At 38.2% G+C, this 11,390-nt stretch overlaps 1 pseudogene; it reads right to left on the bottom strand.

The window, feature by feature from the left end:
• Nucleotides 1-660: 660 nt before the first annotated feature.
• Nucleotides 661-1,951, bottom strand: LOC148017228 (uncharacterized; annotated as a pseudogene).
• Between the last annotated feature and the right edge of the window lie 9,439 nt (nucleotides 1,952-11,390).

Below are 11,390 nucleotides of genomic sequence, written 5' to 3'. Positions count from 1 at the left end.
GACCTTTAAAGGTTGTCACTATGGGCTCCCCATCCACACCCCCCCCCCCCCCTCTGAATTGTTAGCAAGTGTATACAAAGAAAATGTACACAAAAATTGATATACAAGTTATTTTTTAAAAGCCATAGGAACTTATGTGTATCTCTTGGTGACCTCTATCAGTGGAATTATCATAGATCAATTCAATGTCCATATAATTTCTAATGACTTATTTCAGCTTGTAAGCTAAAATCTCGTCATATGTTGCTCCTAGCATTTCGAGAACACACACACACACACACACACACACACACACACACACACACACACACACACACACACACACACACACACACACACACACACACACACACACACACACACACACACACACACACACACACACACACACACACACACACACACACACACACACACACACACACACACACACACACACACACACACACACACACACACACACACACACACACACACACACACACACACACACACACACACACACACACACACACACACACACACACACACACACACACACACACACACACACACACACACAAAAACTTTTTTTTTTTGGGTAATATCCAGTGCAGTATATTTATGTGCTCACAAATTTACAAGCTGGGGGACCCCAGAAAAGGGGGCTATCCCAAACTATCAGAAACATAAAAAGAAAAGCTCTATGCAGGAAGCGTCCATGTCACCCTCATAGCTGGCATCATATAGAGATTGCCGCAGATAGGCTCGGAAGGATTCATATTGCTGGTGATTTTGGCGACCCAAGTATGCCAAATTATGATCACTCCAGATTGTCCAAAGAGCCCAATATCTCACCCAAAAAAGAAAGAGTGAGTATTGAGACAAAGAACACATAAATCGGCCAAAGAGCCATAAATGTTTCCCAAAGCTATGACTCAGGAAACGAAGTTGAAGCGAATCTGAAATTCTCCTGAGGAGGATCTTGGAACAAGGACAATGCTAAAATAAATGAGGGACAGTCTCTGAGGGAGCCAAACATCTCAGACATGTGGATGATGCAATGTGACGTTTAGCAAGTGTGACCCCACACTGACAGTGTGCCTGTCAAACATCTCCAAAGAAAAAGCCTTTGTTTTAGTGGCATTTTACACTTCCAGAGCATCCTAAGATTCTTCCATCACCATGCAAGAGACTTCATTAAGTGCCACAGAGAATTAGCATGTTGCTGAATCCATGGGGCAGGCTGAAGAAGCTTGTATACTTTGATGGAAGTTAAGGCAGAAAGAGAGACAGGATGAATGCATGTAGCAGATGGTTGTAATTGCCAATCCATAAGCCTGTCTATATCAAGCATAGGTGGAATTGGTAGAAAGGGATGTAGTAAATCAGCAATTTTCTTCCATATGAACCTATGATGCATTCCCAATGCATAAAAGGTCATGGCCCGAGGAAAGGATTAAGTATATCCCCGATCATCCACCACATCCTGTATGTACCTAATTCCCAGTTTCATAAGATTGTATGCCTGAACAAGTTCCTGTAAAGCAAGAGGAATGTCAAAAATGGCACTCCAATGAATGCTTTCTTTTCGCATGGAGTTTGTCCCCAAACAACTATCAGAAGCCCATTTGACCTTAGAGAGAACCTGTTTCCAATCAAGTATCAAAGCAGTAGAGAAAGGACAGCCAGGTATTCTGCCCACAAATCTGCCAATGACAACCTCCCAGAAATCCGTAATCCAATGACCATATGCAAAAGTGCTCATGCTGGCACACATGGATGCTAGCATACAAGTCCACGGTTGTTGCTGACAGAAGAAAGTATGCAATATGGTAGCCTTCCTTGCAAGGACATGATATCTTATATTGAGGATATTTAGTCCACCATGCATCCTTGGAGAGCACACCATTTCCATCCTCATGAGTCTCAATGCTTTCACATCAGCTTTTGTCTTCCATAGCATCTCCATAGCTTGAGACATAAAAGCGGAGATATCCCTGGATGGCCAATGCAGCAAAGGCAAATAGAACTGGACATAAGACATCACAATGGATTGTACTATTCTGAGCCTGACATGAAGGGGCCAAGTAGAAATCTTCCAGTATTCCAATTTATGTTGCAGTCTTTGGAAAATCCATTTCAGTTGCATTTTCCTAGTGATATGCCATCCTATGGGGTATCCCAGATGCCTGACAATATCTGTGGACAGCACCACCTAACCAGGCCATAGAATAGAGTGCCAGTCACATTGTTTGAGGGGAAGCAATTTAGATTTATCAAAATTAACATGTAATCCCGCTGCCAAATCATATAATGAAAGAGTGGCCATAAGCATAAGAAGGTTCCTTGGAGAATTTTATGGCATGAAAAAAGAATCATCAGCATACGCTTGTGCCAAAAATGATGTAGCCCTTGGGATTTGAAGACCAGTCATCTGCCCTGTGTTTGTTAAGTGATCAAGATATACTAGAAGAGGATGGGTCACAATTGCATAGAAAAGAGCACTAAGAGGACATCCCTGCTTGACTGATCGACCCAATATCCATGAGCGAGACAAATGCCCCCCCAAAATGCACTGAGCAGTAGAGTTAGAGTAAAGCCAGTAAACAACATTTGCCATCTTGGGACCAAAGCCCAACTTAGTCATGATCTGAAAAATAAAATCCCATTGGACATTATCAAAGGCCTTAGCAACATCCACTTGCAATATAAGTACGTCTTGATGTGAGTATTTAGCATATTCAATTGCAGTCAATGCATTGGATATATTGTTGTGGATTTGTCTTCTCGGCACAAACCCATACTGATGAGGATGAAGTCCTGCATGCAGTATCCCCTGTAGCCTATGCACAATCATTTTGGCAATAAGTTTGTAAAGCACAAGCATCAAGGTAATGGGCCTCCAATTTGATATATGATCACTGAGATGTTTTTTGGGCACAAGCTTGACTAAGCCATGCTTCCAAGAGTGCAGCAGTTGATTTTCTTGCCAGGCAACATTAATCATCTGCAAGAGGACCTCTTTTAAGTCGTCCCAAAAGGAAATATAAAATTCCACCGTTAGGCCATCCCATCCAGGAGACTTATGTTTACTGAGGTGTAGCAATGCATCATCCAGTTCTGTATCAGTAAAAGGCCTCTCTAAGGTAAGAGCATCATCCTGCTGAACTATTCCAAAGACATATTGGAGAAATTCATTCTTGGCATCAATCACTTGATTTGACAGGAAACCAAGCGCAGAAAACAATTTCTGGAAATAATTGTGGCATTCATCTTGGAGATCAGAGAAAGAGTGAGTCCAAGTGCCATCCAGCTTCCTAAGCCTCAAACATGAGTTTTTCTTTTGAGTAGCATGCAAACTCTGGAAAAAGGCTTTTGATGAGCAGCCCTTGTCCATGAGGGGCTTCATTCTCGCCCTTATCTACCATTTATGCAATTTCCTCTGATCATTGATAGCAAGCTTAGATTGGGCATGTGGGAGGGAATCTTTTTCCAAATCAGAAAGTGACCTTGACTGAGAGATTTCAGTCAATAGTTGTGCTATCCTTTTTGCATTTTTAATCCCATTCCTCCATTCTGCCATATGCCATTTCTCGTATTGCGTAATGACATTTTGCACATGGGAGACAAAACTATCCCAGGCATAATTCATATCCTCCTGTGCATAAAATGACAAGGGATGAATGGCCAATCTGATCATTTACTAAAAATAATGATGTTGAAAATACGCCCGATTAACATGCAATAATCTTCTTGAGAAGAGTGGCAGATCATCTAGAGGCATGCCAAGTTGCAAATTCATCCACAATGGAGCATGATCTGACAAACCCAATGAAAAATCTATAAGGAGATGGGGGTTGAAATATGCAAATTGTTGTGGATGAAAGAGATACCATCTATCGAGCCTTGCGCAATATGTGGTAAATGCATTATGGTGAAAGGTATATCCAGGGACTGACCCTTGGAGAAGTATCCATAAGTCTTCAGCTTGCACAGAAAGCAACATATCATTCCATTTCTACCTTTCCAATGATAACATATGAGATCGGGAAGTAGTATTATCTCTAGGCAGGGGGGAGTTATTAAAATCTCCACAGATAAATGCATTGCATCTCCATGGATATCTGCCTATAGAATCCCACAAAGAAGCCCTCATGGCAGAAGTCTGAGAGGCATATACTGATGCAAACTCAAAAATATCACCATTGACATTGCATTGTATAACTATCCATCTACCACTGCTGTCATTAAAGGCCAGCTGAGGTTCCAACTCATGTCTTACCAGTATGCATACACCTGAATAGGTAGCAGTACCAGCATAATATATATCATAGCCGCAGAAAAAAACATGTTGTCCAGCCTAGAGTGTTGATTGCACACACACACACACACACACACACACACACACACACACACACACACACACACACACACACACACACACACACACACACACACACACACACACACACACACACACACACACACACACACACACACACACACACACACACACACACACACACACACACACACACACACACACACACACACACACACACACACACACACACACACACACACACACACACACACACACACACACACACACACACACACACACACACACACACACACAGTGTGTGTGTGTGCATGTCTTGATCTCGCTCGCTTGTTTGCTCATACTACTCGATGGTGATATTTGATAGATGCATCATAGATATGGATAGTTTGGAAACATAATCATGACCGACTAAAGAAACAATATATTCTTCTAACTACATTTTTATGACATTAAATTAAATAACTAACAATATGAGATGGAAGAATATCATATCAATAACAATAATATATGCATGTAAATGTTAGAGTAGCAATTCAAAAAAATGATACATGAATGACCAAGTGGCTAGCTAATAAACCAAAGTGCAACTTAGGTTGTGTTCACATTATTTTTGTCTAAGTTATTACTGCTAGCTTTTGTATCTAGGTCAAGATGCTCTAAAGAATGGCCTTTCTCTCTATGGGTTTGCCCCTTCACCTATGTATGTGCACCCTTGCTTGGGATGATCTCCATTTGCTCATCGTCTCAATGCCTATCCTTGGAGATTATACTTTGTCTCCTCATTTGCGATCTTTAGTGTAGGCTTCCGCTGATCATAGATTTTATGAAGGATGAGAGGGGTCTCTTCCTAGAGATGGGGAGATTTTTAACTTTTGGGGTGCTCGATATTTGGTTGGTCCTTCCATTATACCAAATAGTGGTGACCTATGTATTGCTTAGGATCTACATGTCCCATGTAATTTAGAGGTCACATTGATGCCTTTTTGTAGCCCTATTATATCATTGGGATGCATGGCATGAGCTTGCTAGGTACATTCAAAGAATGAGTACATATGGGCTTTGTGCATATGTAATCTCTCTCTCCAAATGAGATCTTAGGCATCATGAGAAAGAATGCTTGTATATTAGTGGCATATATTTTTCCCAAGGGAATATAACAAGCTTAATTAATAGTAACCCACACATCACTACATGCTAGGGATGAATTAATGGTCAATTATGGGAGGTGAAGACCTCCAAAAGCTCCTATGGATGAGCAATTGCAAAATGACAATGGCTCTTCTAAACCATTGTGTTAGCTTGAAAAATGCTCTTTCTCTCAACCTAGAAAAGGCTCTCACAAATGATGCTAAGTATGGTTATTCCCTAGTGTTAGCTATCCTTAGTAATCAAACACTCATTAAGTATTTCCTTTGAAACAATGCTTAGATTTTTGAGTTCATCTAAGAAAAGCATGGTTGTGAATTAGTTGGATAAGTTACATGGTTCTCCTACGCTTGAAGTGTTAGCTATAAATGGAGCTAGGAGAGTATGCTTGACCACTACATGATTGATCAATTGTTGCACAAAGAAAACATACTTTCTCTTATCTCATTTTTATGAAGCTCGTGCAAAGCACACAATAGAATTCAACACAAAAATTGTGCTTTAGGGGCTAAAAAACAAACCACTACATGCCATGTGATACACCTTACATTATCTAGATAGTACTATGGTACAATATGCTTACTATATTTTAACAGTTTGAAAAGTTGAAGCTACAATGGACAAATGGATTCATAATAAAATTTATGTGTGCATAAGTCATGCAATCTATACTTGGATGTTGTATAAGAATGCATCTAAATGTTTTTTTTGAAGGACAATACTTATTTTCTCACAAAGAGAGAGAGAGAGAGAGAGAGAGGATTTGCCTTATAGTCTTTCATTAAGAGTGAGATGGGTGTAGCATTGGATGGTGTCAACCCCTTCTTCATGTGCTCAAGAAAATGGCCATTGTGGCTAGTTGTGGTGATAAACTACAACTTGCCCCCTTTTATTTGCATTAAAAAAAGAGCACTTAATGTTGTTTTTATTGATCCTAGGTAAACACCAAGCAAAGGATGTAAATGTATATTTGTAATCTCTTATCAATGACCTTTAGGCTTACATGGTAGATGTAGTCAATGTGTCCGACCCCAAAGGCGAGCAAAGCTTCAAAGTTTACACTATCGTACCTTGGACTACCCATGGCTTCCTAGGTTACATTGTATATTTTCAATATTCATTTATGTAAAAATTTCCATCTTTGTAATATAATGTTTTGTGATATAATGTTCTGAAGGTAAAGTGGTTTCGTGCTACAAAGGCACAAATGCAACACTAAGAGTTGAGCCCACAGGTTTTTGGTTCATTATCTCTAATTGATTGATGACCACAATGGAACCATATATCCTTCTTGTGCAATGAGAGTATGTATTTTTTTAATAGATATTCAAAGTCTCCTACTATGCCATGGTTACAAATCATCCAATGAATCCTAGAGGATGACAAAAAATTTATGATAGAAATCTTGATATTAGTGATAACAACATACTAGACAACATGATATTTGAGGCTGAAATAAGAGCAACATTGGATCCACAAGTATAAAGCTACTCTGATAATGAAAGCAATGTTGATCATATAGTACATAAGTCTTTAACAAAAGAACATGAAAAACATTGTGGATCTTTAAGTATTTGAGAAGTTGCAACTTGTATGTATTGGTGTCAGGCACTTGAGGATCTTGTAAGGTCCACAATGTCTTCGACTTAGTTTCTTAAAATCCACCCGATGATAGTGAACTCTTCTTTGGGCGAGCACAAAGAAACACCATGCCACCTTCCTTGAATATCCACTTTTGTCTTCCAAGATTGACATAGGCTTTGTAGTGATCCTTAACAGCTTGAATATGTTGTCTTATAGCCTTAACTTATTCATCCATCTCCTATAGTATCTTCTTAAAAGATTCTACGTTTAGTGTTTCATCGAAGAAGTTGAGTGGGGAATGATAATCTTGCCAATATAAGGCCTAGAATTGAGTTATCTTTATGCTTTGGTAGTAAGAGGCATTGTAAACAAATTCCACTAAGGGTAGATATTGCATCCACTGATAACGATAAGTCCTTAAGAGGACTTTTATGACTTGATTAACTCACTCTATTTGGCCATCAATATATTGATGATATGTTGTACTAAAACATATCTGTATACCAATAGCTTCAAATAGGCTCTTTTAGAATTGAGGAGTAAAGAGGGAATCTCGATCATGACTGCCCTTTTTGGCAACCATGAAGTGAAAGTATTATATGATTAATCTCGATCATGACTTTCACTTAGAATTTCCATGCTCTCAAGTCATGTCTTACAATTGTTGGTTATGATCCATTTGAGACTTATATAATATGTTACCAAGGTGAATGTCTTACCAAACAAGTAATGTCTCTATAACTTGAGAGCATGGATCATAGCCAACAATTCTAAGACATGAGTAGCATGCTTTCTTTCATGTGTCTTTAGCTTTGTTGAGAAATAAGCAATTGGATGTCCCTCTTGCATAAGTACACAACCCAATGCAATAGAGCTTGGATCTCTCACAACCTCAAATCCTTGGTTTAGGTTGAGAAGCTTTAGAATGAGGGATATTACAAAGCTTTGATGGAGTCTTTCAAAGCTAGATTTCTCAATTAGAGTCCATATAATGTAAGTTTGTTTCTTTAGTAAGTTTGCTGACAATCACAACATATTCCTCAATAGAGAACATCTTGACCTTGGTAGCATCTATCTCAATTCCTTCTTCTGACACTACATATCCAAGCTACTCAATCTACCTTTTGAAGAACATACACTTTTTCTTCTTAGCATGAAGCTTGTGTGTCCTCATTGTTTCAAGAATAATGTGGAGTTGTGGCTCATGTTCCTTATCTTTCTTGGAATAGATCAAAATATCATTAAAGAAGACATGAACAAAATCATCAAAATAAGATTAAATGATGTCTTGAATTGGTTTGTTGAAGGTTGTAGGAGGATTAGTTAGTCCAAGAGACATAATAATGAGCTCATAGTTTTCATACCTTATGTTAAAGGAAGTTTTGGGGATGTTTTCATCTTTTATCCTTATTTGATAATATTCAAATCTCAATGGATCTTTGAAAAGATCATTTCTCCTTGAAGTCTATCACGTAACTCATTATCATAGGGAGGATTGGGTACTTGTTCTTAATTGTGGCTTTGGTTTATCTAGTAGTAGTCAATGCAAAGATAAAGGGTTTTATCTTTCTTTTTCTAAAATAGGATTGGTGTTCCCCATGGTGAATTTCTTGCTCAGATCCATCCCTAATCTAGTAATTGGTTGAGTTGTTCTTTAAAGTCAATAGCCTCAAGGGATAGAGATTTGGTAAGGCCTTTTTGCAAACTAGAGTAGCTCTTAATACTAGCTTAATCTCATGATCAACTTCCCTTTGATATGGAAGTTTAGGTAACTCTTCTAGGAAAACATTTGCATACTCCTTCAACCATGAAGGTTTCTCATCTAATTTCTTATATGGACTAATTTTATTGAGTGTAATCAAGTGTATAGGCAATCCTTTTCTTAGCCATCGCACTATTCATGAAGTTGTGGCTAGCTCAATTTTTGGATTACTATCTCTACCTTGAGTAGTCACTTGATTTCCTTCTAGGTTTTGGAATAAGAGTTAGCATTTTCACAATGGATGTGAGTATATTTGGGGATTAGCTTCTCTATTCCTAGTAAGCATTCATATATGCCCAAGTTCATGATATAGAATCTTATGCTACTGGGCTCATTGCCTAGATCAGACTCCACATTCCTAGTTTATTGTGATAATACAATTTCCTTTTCATTTGGTAACTCTACCAAAAGTTTGAATCCTAGTGCAACCTCCATGCCTGCTTTTTGTGCACAGTTTGGAGAAATAAAGGATGAGTTCTTTCACAACCTATCAAAATTTAGAAGAGTTACTTTGATGGTTCACCAATGTTTGAATCACCAAGAACTAGCAATTTGATCCCTTCCTATCAAGAGTGGCATGGACCATCCCTGTTTCCATTTCAACTTCCATTGTGCGCTTTTCTTCTTCTTCTCTTATGAGAGTCACTGCAATAGCCCATCCTGCACCTCTTCCTATTACATCTCTATTTTGGTCACAAAATTTTCCTTGTCAAGAAGGTTGGTATAGTTTAGGGTATCCTTTATAAATGCATGGTTCGTTGCAATAGAAACACCTTTCAAAGTGCCATTACTTTGGTTTAATAGAATAATGGTGCTAGTTGTATTAAGCTTGGCCTTTTGTCGCATCAAATTGTTGTTGCCCTTGTGCTCCTTTTATCCAGGCATGAGATCCTTTATTAGGTGATCCTTGATCCTAATATCTTCTCTTTCTCAAGTTTGCTTGGAGACTAAGTGATTTAGCTATTATAAAAGCATCCTCAAGATCTGGGAATGCATAACTTCTAGTTGAGTGTCAAAGGGAACATTTAAGCCTCTACAAAACTTGGCCACCTATTGAGAAATATCCATGGGTGGGGCATACTTCTTGGGGGTCACAAATCGAGAGTAGTATGCTTCTAAGCACAACCCTAACTAGCAAAGTTCTAAGAACTCATTCATAGTCTAAATGCTGATGGCACATATTCTTGGTAGTCTACCAAGAGGTAATCAATGTAACTTTCATTTGGAACTCACTTGGAATAACCAAACATTCATAATCTCAAACTACTTGAGCCTACCCTACAGGGGAGGTTTTACCTCAACCCCACAAGGATCAACCTAAAATGGGGCCTAAATTAGTACTGTGGACTCTTATCAATATTATCTAACACCAACTTTGAGGTTACTAGTTTACCATCATCCCTCAAACTAAAGCAAACCATTATCACACTTAGTTCAAAGACAGTGAGAAACAAGGGGTAGCAATGCCCATCGACCCCTCTACCCATATGGTATAGTCTCAACTCTAGCCCTGTAAAATGGCACTGATCAAGTTCTATGTCGACACACTATGTAGTCAGCATTAAGCCCTTCCTATCTTGCTCTAATTGATTGTTAGAGTTTTTTGTTGAAGCTCTCCACTAATCGAGACCAACTTGTTGAGGAGTTTCTTTAGTTTTCTACAACCCATTAAATAAAATTTCTTTGTATATTAGCTTTAAAATAATATTTTTTAAAAATAAACTACTAATGTATATTTATTATTTTTATTCTTATTACAATAATTACCCCAGTTCATATCAAGACTCCATCCAAATGCCAAAAAATAGAATCCAAGTCCAGCCTCAACTACATTGAGACCTTCTAGGAGATCCACCTGGCCTTTTAGGGGCTAGGCTAGTCCTAGAACGTTCAAGGAATTATAGCAAAAATCCCCATTGGAAACTCTTAGCATATGACAAGTCCTTGCGGAGAGACATATCACGTTTGGCATTGGTTCTAGCATTCGAAATGGTAGATCCAACTCCTTGGTGAAGAGCTAGCACAACTAACCTTGGGAAAGGTCTAGTGCGCACATCCAAGAGCTCACTTGTGTTAATAAATAAATTATCTTAGAATCCACAAATAGTTCAAACATTCCTTTCACAAGCAATATGATAAGTAAACTTGTGCACAAGTTCTTCTAAACCCTAAGCTTACAAGCATAGGTTCCACTTGATTTAAGTCACTGTTCTTAATCTTGGGTCTTGGGTTTTGTCAATGAGATGCTTCAATTTGAAGCATCGATTTTAGGAATATCAAAGTAATCTTTTTGTTTCAATTTTCACCAATACTTATTTTTCAATTCAAGAGTGAAATGTTCATCACTCACAATACATTGCTATACAATTTTCTAGCAAAAAGGGTTGATGTTTTCCTAAGCCTTCCTAACTTGAGAGATCAATGTCACCCTAATAGCTGATTTTACAAGATAATTAGAATAGTATCTAATGACCATTCCTAGTTATTCTAACTTCCTTAAAGATTTTATCGTATAAAGATTTTCTTTCAAAAAATAGGAATTAACCTTTTTTTAAAATGTATAAGTTGTTT

The sequence above is a fragment of the Lygodium microphyllum genome, chromosome 22 (genome assembly GCF_053477565.2).
Source record: "Lygodium microphyllum isolate KBCC chromosome 22, Lygodium_microphyllum_v1.1.10, whole genome shotgun sequence".
Lineage (NCBI taxonomy): Eukaryota > Viridiplantae > Streptophyta > Polypodiopsida > Schizaeales > Lygodiaceae > Lygodium > Lygodium microphyllum.
The sequence above is the reverse complement of the archived record's forward strand: the minus strand, read 5'-3'. Positions and strand labels throughout refer to the sequence as shown.